The 11,963-nt window shown below is 39.3% G+C and overlaps 1 non-coding gene across 1 annotated transcript; it reads right to left on the minus strand.

Annotated features, from left to right (window-relative positions):
* Positions 1–11,359: 11,359 nt before the first annotated feature.
* On the minus strand, positions 11,360–11,461 carry LOC125911982 (U6 spliceosomal RNA). The gene has a single exon (XR_007454557.1). It is a non-coding gene; the product is annotated as a U6 spliceosomal RNA (small nuclear RNA).
* Positions 11,462–11,963: the final 502 nt, after the last annotated feature.

Here is an 11,963-nt window from a genome sequence, read left to right on the forward strand (position 1 = left end):
GATTATTCAAAATATAAGTTTCTAGTTTTATAGCGACTAATACCATTTTCCCCTCAGCCTGCTTTTTTCATACTGTTGCCTTTTTTCACTGAGAGAATCCTGATCTTTGCTTGAAAAGGTTAGATGTGTTTCACCCTTTCTTTATTTTTGTATTTACGTTTTGTATCTATTTTCTTGAGTCCTAGGACCTCACCAAATGGTTTTGAATAGCAGAGCTGCAGAGATGACGGGGAGGTCAACTATGTTAATTTCAAAGCGCCCCAGTCTTCGGTGTGAGGTTGCCTAGCAACCCATCTCTCAGGCCTCCTTTGTGGATGTGAGAAGAGGAAGCAATTCTATACACTCTCAAACCGAGATGGTTTTATAAAGTGAAAAACCTTTTGCAAAGGGTCCAACACAACCCGTCTCTCCTTTTCTGCCCACTTTGTACACTTCACACATGATGAGAGAAATATTCCATCCTTTGATGCCTTAGATCTGACACAGATATAAAACAGAGCTACACACGCTATGGTCAAACAGTGGAAGTGACCTGTATCCCTATGTTAAATTGAGACACATTAATTAAACCACTTGCCTTTCCCTTTCTCTTACATGAAAGCATGCTTCCCAAGTTCTAAAAGCCAGTATGTTAAATGAAACTGCAACTGCCTGCTGAGCATCAGTTACCATAGCGACGCAGGCAGGAGTGGTGGTTTTCTCCTGAGGCACAGGATGGCTGAAACGTGCTCAACCAGGGATTCATGCCGCATGCTGACTAGAAATCAGGCATCTGGGAAGAACCTGTTCTATTCCCTTTTCTCCACACTAACTTGAAAAAAATAACTAACCCCTCTGCTATTTTGCCAAAGCTATTAGCTTTTTAGAACTGAACTTCAGTGGGTGGCAGAATTGCCCTACCTTAAGGCATATAGGAGAAGGAGAGAACAATAATGCATGCCAGTAAAAGCCACATGGATGGCTGAGACATGTAGAGAAGAGTATTATACAGGATATGCTGCCCTTTCAGACATTCTGAAAACACAAAGCGAAAGTAACAGCTAGAAATGCATATACACAATGTTATGAACAAAATACTTATACACAACGTTTTGAACCATTTACTACCCCTAAATTTATTTTCTAGGCAGAAATGCTATTCAGGAGAACATTCTGGTTCTGATCAATATTATTTAATGGACAGTCTTTGTGCCTGTGCCATTCTCAATTGCCTCCAATTATGGCCGAGAAGAGGGAGGTAGGAGAGCACAGTGGGCCTGGGGTCAGACAACCTGGCTTCACCGCATTCGTGCTGCCACTTGTTAGCAGTGGAATTTAGGGACGCGTTTCTTAAATTCTTGAAGTCTCTCTTTCCTAACATTTGAAATGAGACTAAGAAGAAGATGGTTGACAGTGTGAAATGAGAAAATACATGAAGGGGCACTTGGGTGCCTTAGTCGGTTAAATGTCCGACTCTTGATCTCAGCTCAGGTCCCAATCTCAGGGTTGTGAGTTCAAGCCCTGAGTTGAGCACCACACTGGATGTAGAGCCTAGAAGAAGAAGAAGAAGAAGAAGAAGAAGAAGAAGAAGAAGAAGAAGAAAATAAAGAAAAGAAAATATATGCATATGTAAAGCACCTGGCACTAGTAAAAGTTCAAACAACGATAGCTGTCATTATGAATTTGGCTTAGTCAATCACCCAGTGCTTATTGAAAACCTGGTATAGGCCCAGCCTTATGCTTGATGTGAGAGGGATACTGAAGAACTATCCATCCAAAAAGAGGGCAACCAAGTGTGGGTGACTCCTACAAGTTATCTCCCATCCAGACATTTCAATTTGGTGTGTCATTTTCACCAAACATGGTGTATCAATATTCCATCCTTAGGGCCATGGCACTCCCTCGAGTCTGCCTCCGGGGCCAGTTCATAGGAAAATTGTCACTGCTATTTTACAGCCAAAATTTGCCTTCTGCCCAAACCGGTGTTACCAGCACTCTCAGTCACCATTTTATCAGACTGGAGATCTGCCTCCATGGAGGGAGTTAAAATAATGTGTGACCACCTGTGAATGCACTTCCAAAAGAGCTTCCCAATTGTTTTCAGCAATGACACAACATGGAAAGTATAAGAATTTCCAGAGGGCCTATCTTGGGCACTTGGGCAACATTATACCTTGTATACAAATCATTGACACAATTCCTGGAAAGCATAACCTCTTAAAAATTCAGATCATTTAGTTTAATCCTTTCATTTTAGATATAAGGAAGAGAGCTCAGGGACACTTATTGATTTGGAGTATATATATGTACATGATACTATATATACATACACATGCATGCACCTACGCTCATATAAATATACATATATACAAAGAGAGTAAGTCCTATGGTTGTTTTTTTTTTCACATAAGTCTCAAAGTAGACTCCAAATTCCCCTTATTAGTGATTACAATCTCCAGTAACAGAAACCAACATAGAATGGCTTGTGCTACTAAAGTCAACACTGGAGCTAAGAGGCAGGAAGGAACTAGAACCAGGGACTGGAATGTGGGCAGGACTCTACCCTTTTCCTCTGCTGTTTTCTGCATGGCTGTATTCATTCTTCCATCCATCCATTCACTAATTCAAGTCATTCAACAAATGCTCACTGAAGACAACTTCCAAGCAAGAGGAGAATCCTCAAACAGGGCAGAAACACTCTTCACTTCTCATGGACATTTCACTGCTCCCATGTTACAGTTTTAACCACAGGCAAAGACTGATGTGCAGCCCTTGGTCCCACTTCTCTCCCACTCTGGCCACAAGGGAGGCCATCCAGTGAAGCAGACTACCCAAGTCTCCTCTAGGGTTCAGAAAGTTCTAAGCAGACAGCCCAAGGCTCCACTACAAGCATGTCCTCTGATCTTTTTGCACATCTCCCTCCAAAGTATTTAATGCAATATACTTTTTTTAAAGACACTGAGGCACAAGCATAGCTGACCAACTACATAAAAGAGCACAAACTTCAGTTAAATAATGGGAAAAATTACTCAACTTTCATTGATAAAGTAATTTTTAACACAGTAAATTGTTCCAAATCATAATTCCTCCATTTGTTTTCTTTCTACCAGATGTCCAAAAAGCCCCACCTAGGATGTACCGAGTTCTACACCTCTTCAGTGTTAACTAGGAGTTCAGAGGGGCCTGTATTGCTGAGAGTCTCAGTGACTTCATAACTGCCCAGGCCTATGCTTTTCCAAATCAGCCGAAATGACCAGTGCTCCTCCATATTGGTTACTAAGCTATTTTAAAGAATATGTTGATCTATAATAAGACCTTTGACCTGGATATTCCTTCTGCGCAGGATAGCCCGTGTATTTACAGGGAATTTTATTATCATGTAAAAAGAAGCCATTAAACATTATCCCAGCTCATGCGAAAAGACAGATACCGGTAGGGGAGAAATTAAACTGGTTCTATTTAGCTTAGTTTTTGTTTGTTTGTTTGTTTGTTTATGCCATTCCATTAAGTTTCCAGGACTCCACCCCACTTTTCTTGGGCTCACATTATGCTTGAGGCAGTGTGGGGTAAGAGTAAGTCAGGCAGAAACCAAGAAAAATTTAAGGACATGGATAAGCATCATTTCTTCAGAGAGGCCTCAAACAAGATGCTAGCTGATGAAGGGACATCTTCAGGAGAAGCAGAAGGCAAGTACAGATAACTGAGGCTGCAGAGGTAGGAGATGCTTGTTTGGATAAAAGCTACCACTTCCCAATGATGACTCCGCTCCGAGGAGGTGACTGGCCATGGAACTACATCCTGCTGGCACACAGTGGAGGTAAGAGTATTTTTGCAAGGTTGCTTGAGGTCCCATCTGCTTAGGTATAATCACCTCCCCTTGCCCCTTTTCCTCCCTGTCCCACCTCTAATTCACATACACCCGGTACTTTCTCTTCTTCTTGTATGTCCAAAAGATAGAACTCCGTTCTTGCCTGGAGTGAAGCCCTGCTACTGTGTTCTCTTTCTGTTCAAGATATTTTCTTGATGTCCCCAATTCTCTTGTTTTGGCTTCTAGCCAAAGTATTTTGTCCTCTTTCTTATAACCAACCTTTAAAAACAAACTTCGTCATTACTCAGCCTTTTTATGAGGAAATTGATGGCACATCAGACCCAAAATCTAATCAACAACAAGAATAACAACCAGAATGTCTATTTTTGCGTAAGTGCCAGAGAAGCTTAAACTCTAAATTCTTCAAGTGCGTCAAGGAAAGAGAAGAAAAACAGAGTAGTTTGTCCCATTATAAAATATTAGTAATACAATGTTTACAATTTAAAGAGAATTAATGAAGAATCTGGAAAGTAAAAAACATGCTTTAAAGAGTTCTTGGATCTTGCTGGCCTTAATCATTTCTCTCCTCCTTCCACATAGATGAGCCTGCCTGTTCTGGACTTCCATCTGTCATTAGGAGAACATGACCATCTGGAGCCAGAACAAGATCATCAATCCTTCCACATATCCAAGTTATTTAAAAGAGATTTTTTTTTTTTTTAATATAACACAACTGAGAAGTCATCGTTAAATTCCTCTGCTGATTCTGTCTGATTTTCGTTAGGGATTCATTCTAATTCTGAGTGATGTGAATGGTGCCATGATATCAGGGCAAAGATGCTGCCTTTGGATTCTGTATTGCTTTCCTGTTGCTGCTGTAACAAATTACCACAAACTGAGTGGCTTCAAATAACACAAACTTATTTTCTTATACTTCTGGAGGTCCGAAGTCCAAATGGAGCTTATGGAGCTAAAATCAAGGTGGCAGTAGGACTGTTTCTTTTGGAGGCTCTCGGGGAGAATCTATTCCTTGACTTTTCCAGATTCTAGAGGATGCTTGCATTCTTTGGCTCATGGTGACACCCCTCTGACCTCTGCTTCCATCATCGCATCTCCCTCTTTCCCTAAAAAGGACCCTTGTGATTATATTGTGCCCACCTGGAAAAGCAGTGTATATAATTTTCCCATCTCAAGGTCCTTAACTTAATCACATCTGAAAAATCCATTTTTTAATGTCAGTTAACATATTCATAGGTCCTGGGCATTAGGATGTAGATATCTTTGTTGGGGAGGCGGGGTGAACATTATTCTCTCTGCTGTAGGGTCTAACATAATCAGAGGCTTACCTCCTGGAAACCAGAGAACCTGATTTCCAGTTTACTATTAGGTACATGCATGGGGATTATTGATATCTGGGTTTAACCTTTGGATTATTTGACTATCAACCCAAATTCCGGTGTTACAAAGAAGAACACTGGTGTCAAGTTAGACCTACCTGGGTTCTCACCTCTACCACTTAGGAATGCTGAGAACCTGGGCAAGTCCCACAGCTTCTCTGAGTTTCATTTTTCACCTCTTCTATGGGGATGTCTTAGGGGAAACACACAGAGACAGAGACTTGCCTGCTGGTGTTCTTGGGAATAAAACTAAAAGGGAGTGTAGGAAACAGGACTGTGATGAAGTCACAAGAAAGGAAGTCACAACGAATCCTGCAGGTACTCTGTTGTTGGGATGGCCTTTCAACATTGTTCCTCTGAAGGGCAAATGAGCCAAGCAATAGTACTACCTTCCAGAGTTGGGACTTGGGTGAGGTAAGGGAGGCACTCCACTCAAGGACAAAATTTAGGGATGCCAAAACCCTCAGTTACCATGAAAAATATTTTGATGCACTATTTTAACAAAATCTAAATTAATACAACATCCACAATGGACAAAATATTGAACATAATAAATTAAGATAGGATCAGTAAGAGTGCTGTGTGGAGCCATATTGAAGCCTCAGGCAAAAAAGAAAAATTGGTTATTATTGATGCTGTCTTTATTTACAATTGTGATATTTGATCATCATGGATTCTTTACACTTTTTATTTTATTTTATTTTACATTTATTTATTTTTGAGAGAGAGAGAGACAGAGACAGGGACAGAGCACAAGCGGGGGAGGGGCGAAGGGAGAGGGGGACACAGAATCTGAAGCAGGCTCCAGGCTCTGACCTGTCAGCACAGAGCCCGACGCGAGGCTCAAACTCACAAACCGTGAGCCTGAGCCAAAGTCGGACACCCAACTGACTGAGCCACCCAGGCGTCCCTACATTTTTTATTTTTAAAAAACTAGTGAATTGAAATATTATTTATCTTGGTTACTGAGTTTTTGGCCTCCCTTTAAATTGAGCACCAAGGCCAGTTCCTCACTTCCTCCACCCACCTCTTGGCCCTGCATTGTGTGCAGGCTGTCCTTCCCTCACTCCAGTAGGGGATATAATCTTGGGCCAAGGATAATTCCTAAAAAAAGGGGCTTAGCTGTGAACCATCTGCAGTCACAACCTGGCAGCTGGGGGAAGGAATGCTTTGATCTTGAAGAGGGAGATGGTGCCCACTACAGAAACCGCTGGCGATGCAATGCCCATCTATAAGGAGATCACTTTTTTATACAGTTGTTTTCAATCATTGGGATAGACAAATAGTTACAAAACACTTAAAGACGTATGTGGCTACTAAAGCTAATTGTTTCAGGTGCTAGTGAATGTTGTCACAGCCAAGACTTGCCTGACCTCTTCCTTCATCTTCCTAAGATCCAAACATCTGAGTGAAAGGACCAGATAATTTACTTAGACGTGAGGTTGCCATTAATATTACTGTAAACATGTGACTTTGATCTATGGTTTCTTAGTGTTGGTTAGAATGGCTGAGCAGATAAGCCAAAGTGAAACTTCATCTATCCCATGGCCTGTCTATACCCTTAACCCCAGACAACTTTCTTCTGGTGGCGATCACAACAAAGTGATGGATAGGCATAAATCTTTCATTGCTACAAGAAAAAATAAAAGTGCAAGCCCTACCAAATGTGGGTTAGTGAATGCCCTTGCTGAATCCAACATATACAGACCATGTTCTAGAAGCTTGTTAACCTGGAATGGAGAAAATATATAAATTCCTTATCTTCATTCCAAAGATCAGTTATTCTCAAAGGGGGAAGAGGTTTATAACCTTTGAGAAGATTAGTGATTCTCAAAAAGGGAAGCACTTTACAACCCGTGGGTATCCTATAAGAATCTCCTGAGCAAGGTGTTTAAAGCTGGAGTCCCTTCTCATCTCCCCACTGGAGAAAAATTCTACTACTTAGCATCATCTCCTACGAAAGCATTCATGATTAGTCAAGTGATCCCTATTACTGATAGGAGACTGATATTTACATCAGGTGCATTGGGACATAAAAAGACAAGAACTGCCGTCACACACCGTTGACAAAAGTATACATGAAACAAAACAGTGGCAAAATATTGCATAACTAGTTGATGTGCCTAGTGTCATTTGCCTGATGAAAGATGTAACTGCAGCTTTTTGTTTTTGTTTTTACCTGAAAAATAGTTGGCCATGTTACATTAGCTTCAGGTGTGCAACATAGTGATTGGACAAGTCTACACTAGGCTCACCACAAGTGTAGCTGTCATCTGTCACCCTACAACACTGTTACAATGCCATTGACTGTATTCCCTACGCTGTAACTTTTATCACCGTGAGTTCTTCATTCCATAATTGGAAGCCTGCCCCTCCTGCCCCCCTTTGCCCACTTTGCCCATCCCCCGCCCCCCCATGTCCATCCCCTCTGGCAACCTTTTCATGAGCCAAATTTCAACAACAGCTGTTGAATGGTATTTAAAGGGTGCATTATTTGTAGAAATCTCTTTTCAGGAGTACTGGAAATTTTTAACTTTTATATGTTAGCTGAAAGAAAAAGAAGGCACTTTATTATATTCCAATAAGCCCTCTCCAACCCTTTTGTTTCTTGACTTGATACTGGTTCTCTAGCTTTCTTCCCCCCCTTCCCTTCCTCCTCCTCTTCCTCCCCTTCCTCCTTCTCCTCCTCCTCTTATAAAATAACTTCACCATCTTTACTAGTGCAAACCTCACATTGATTCTGATGAAAGAAGCAATAGAATTTCTGGACACTGTGTACTTTTAGATAATGCACCTCTACAATGAATCAGTTTCTTTTTCTAATTTTGCAGATCATTTAGCAAAGTGTACATCCTACAATGGATTGTGTAAGTGCTTTTTCATGTGTGAGCTTATTATAATTCCTTTGGAAATTTTTCTTTGTGATTTTAACATCCTCTGGGGTAGGGTGCTAATGTTCTGTATTTACTTTTGTTTTTATTTTGCTCTGGTTGCCTTTTAAACCCAACAGTCACTTCTCTTTCCTCGTGATAATCACTTCTGTTATGATCTGAGAGCATTTTGTTTTTCTTCACTGTAATCCTAGCTGATTGTACAATATCTTCATTGTTCCTCAGTAAGTCTGGAGGTTTCAGCTGCAGTGTCCAAACATGATGAGCTTCAGTCATGGCTACTGACGGGGTTTCAGGCTTTCAGCTGGTCTTTGGAACAACCTTATGTACTGCCTTTAATACCACGTCATTGGACATTTGTTCTTCTAGATGATCTGATGGAGATTAACTTCAGAATCACTTCCTTGGAATGCCAAAGATGCATTTTCCTCTCATTCATTAAGGAGGAAAAAAGAAAGAAAATATAAAATGAATGAATTGAAGAGTCTGCCTGACAGGTATCTTTTCGTGAGTATTTTCCACTGCCATCCCCTCCCATTTTAAACTAAAATAGTGTGTAACTGAATGCCCACTCACATTTACCTGTATTTTTTTTTAAAGCAACTCCTCCACACCAAAAAATAATAGTAGCTCCACTTACACAGAGGAAAAAATACTAATATTTTCAGAAACCTAGAAAGAATTTTGAATCCCAGAATTTTAAAGACAAGTTGCAGATAATTTAATCTTGTAAGCATTAAATTGAGGAAAATTACAAAATGAATTATAATAACATGGGTTAATTGTTGACCTTTAAGGTGGAAAGTAAAAGAATATTCTTAAATTTAGTGAACTGTAAATGTTTTAATTATTGTCATATTATTTTAAAAGGGGCTTTCCACTAGACATTCTTAAATCAGACTTAAAAATTGCATAAAACTTTTTTTAATTTTTTTAACATTTTTATTCATTTTTTGAGAGACAGAGAGAAACAGAGTATGAGTGAGGGAGGGACAGAGAGAGAGGGAGACACAGAATCTGAAGCAGGCTCTGAGCTGTCAGCACAGAGCTCCATGCGGGGCTGGAACCCACAAACTGCAAGATCATAACCTGAGCTGAAGTCAGCCACTTAACTGACTGAGCCACCCAGGGGCCCCAAAAATTACACAAAATTTTTGATTGCCATGATAGTTCTTATAATTTATATGTATATGTATATTAGAAGAAAAAAATAGATACATACACATTTATTTTTTTCATTTGTCAGTATTGAGAAGTTTTTAAAGTATCACAGAACACATCTAATATGGATTATTTTTTCTGCTACAAATGGTAAACTGATTCAATTATCTTCTACAGCTTTCTTCATTGAAAATTGTCACCTATCACTTGTTGGTAATCTTGATTTGAATGTTACTGCCCAGAAATATGCCTAAATGCTTTGTCACTTTTTAAGGAATGGAGTTCTTTCTTTGGAGACAATGCATTACATGTAAATTTGTGATGTATCATATCTGTGACTTGAGGATGTACTGAAAATGTTATATTTACACAGGAGTATTGTCTCAGTAGGGCATTAGAGTTGACTGTATGTGATTATTTAATAGTACTACAGAAACAAAGATAGGAATTAGAAGATGATCTTCTGGCACGTTTCATTCCCTTCAGGAAAATAACCTGTAAACCCCTGAAAAAGCACCTTTCATTAATACTGATTGAAGACATTACTGAATTGGAGTGTGACTGTGGCAGTCTAGCATATTGCGGTTTATGCTTTTAGACCTTTTAAGTGTTGCTGTTCTGTGTGCACTCTGTGCTTGCACACTGAGAATTATTCACGTGGGCATTCAGTTGTCCTCATGCTGTTCTGATGGCCATTGCATGACATGATGCACAGCCCAGATCACCCAACCCTTCTTCAACTCTACCCATGATAGTCCTGCAAGGAGGGGTGGTGGCTCATGGTTAAGGAAGCCTCTAGTTTGGAAGAATGTAGACCAACTCGGAAATTGTTTTACTGCTGAGCTTCTGTAACCAGCCTGGGTGGTCAGGTAAATCTTTCATCCTGACCCAGTAGGGCCAAGTGGTTATTGTTATTTTTTGTTTGCATTCTGAGAAATGAGATTGAAATGTTTCCTAGTTAAGGTTACTTTAAGGAGTAAAGAAAGAGAAATGGTGCTCTACTATTTTTAAAGTACCTACTATGAACAGGGCATGGTATTAGTGTCTGAAAGGCTTACGTTTGTAGGTCGTAGTTTATGTACTGTCCGCCAGTGCTAAAAGCTCAGCCTCAAAGGACCTCCGGTGAAAAATTGCTAACTGAAATTTTGTTACAGTTCTACTGCTAAGTATATAGACGTAGTTTCATTCATGAGTTTTACTCTATGTGTCTGAAGAGTAGCATTTTAATGAGAAAAAAGCCTGGGAAATTGTATTCATATCTCTTCAGCTATGCTAAATTTTGCTGTTACTATAGCTAAGACCTTATTAAGATTCAGATTTTATTAGCCTCTGGAAATTTTTGGAGTAAGCAGAAGAGAGCAAAGAAAAAAAACTTACTTTGAACTTCACTAGTAAAATGCAGGAGCAGCACAATAAAATAGGTACTGATAAAATTTTATCTGGTGTCTTGGTTGATCGCCTTGTGGAAAAAAATGAACTATAAACTCCAAATGGGACACATTTATCTATTAGTAAACAGGAAAATCCTAATAAAAATCATGACTGTTTCATTTAAAATAATTTCAATCAGAAAAGATTTTCTAATCTAGATCCACCACACTTTTAGAATGTCTCTTAGGTGTTTGAGTTGGATACACACACCAGGAAATAAGGAGAAAACAACTACTCTTCATGGTTGTCACAAAGTCCATGGATCCTTTTCCAGTGGGAGAGGATGTGAATGTGGTAGGCATGGGGATAGCCAACAAAGCTAAAACAATCATGGCGGAAAGAAATGACAGGAAATTGAGAAGGAAGACACTAATAAAAGGCAGACTGGATTTGTAAACACGTGGAAGTTCAGGGCTATTTGTATAATGCTAAGCCTTTACACCCCAATGGCCGCTGTACACATTACTGCCTTTTGTCATAATAAAATAGTTGATCTAGTGATCCTATGCTTAAAGATATATCATTAATTTCTATTCACTGTACAAACTAGAAAATTCTACAGAAAGTGTTTAGATTAAGAAAAAGAGGTGGGTGAACTAAAAAGAAGTAGTCCTAGGGTTAAGTGATGGATCACTTACATAAAACACCATTCCCCAAAGGTATAGATAAATGGAGTAAATCCCCCTCCCTTTTTTAATATGGAACATGTCACGAATTTGCATGTCATCCTTGCACAAGGGCCATGATAATCTTCTCTGTATCATTAAATGGAATAATTTCTTATTCACCTTAGTTTTTTCTTTTTTCCTCCATCTATCTGCTACCTTTCAAAATAGGCAAAAATCATTTTCAACCAAATGATAACATTTACTGTAGGACATACTCCCTCAAATTTGTAGCCAAGTGATAATTGTATTTACAGCAGAGGTATGTGCCTTGTATTTTCTGTTTTGTTTGCCTTGCTTCCATTTGTTTATTTCTTGCTTCATTCATTTATAATTTCTAACTTCCTGTGTGAGTTCTAAAACACTAGATGGTAAATGTATTCTTAACCACATGTCTAAACAATGTCAAATATGTGTAATGGTTTGGAAAAGGCATACATCAAAACAAAACAAAAAAAAAAAAAAAACAAAAAAGAACAGGCATACATCAGCTATTCCTTGTAATTTCTTCCTTGTGAAATCAGATTGACTGGAATAATATGTGTATGCACACACCACACACACACACACACACACACACACACATATATATATACACACACACACCATTGGTATGTCCTGCCTTGTTGAG

Source organism: Panthera uncia (assembly GCF_023721935.1).
Source record: "Panthera uncia isolate 11264 chromosome C1 unlocalized genomic scaffold, Puncia_PCG_1.0 HiC_scaffold_3, whole genome shotgun sequence".
NCBI lineage: Eukaryota > Metazoa > Chordata > Mammalia > Carnivora > Felidae > Panthera > Panthera uncia.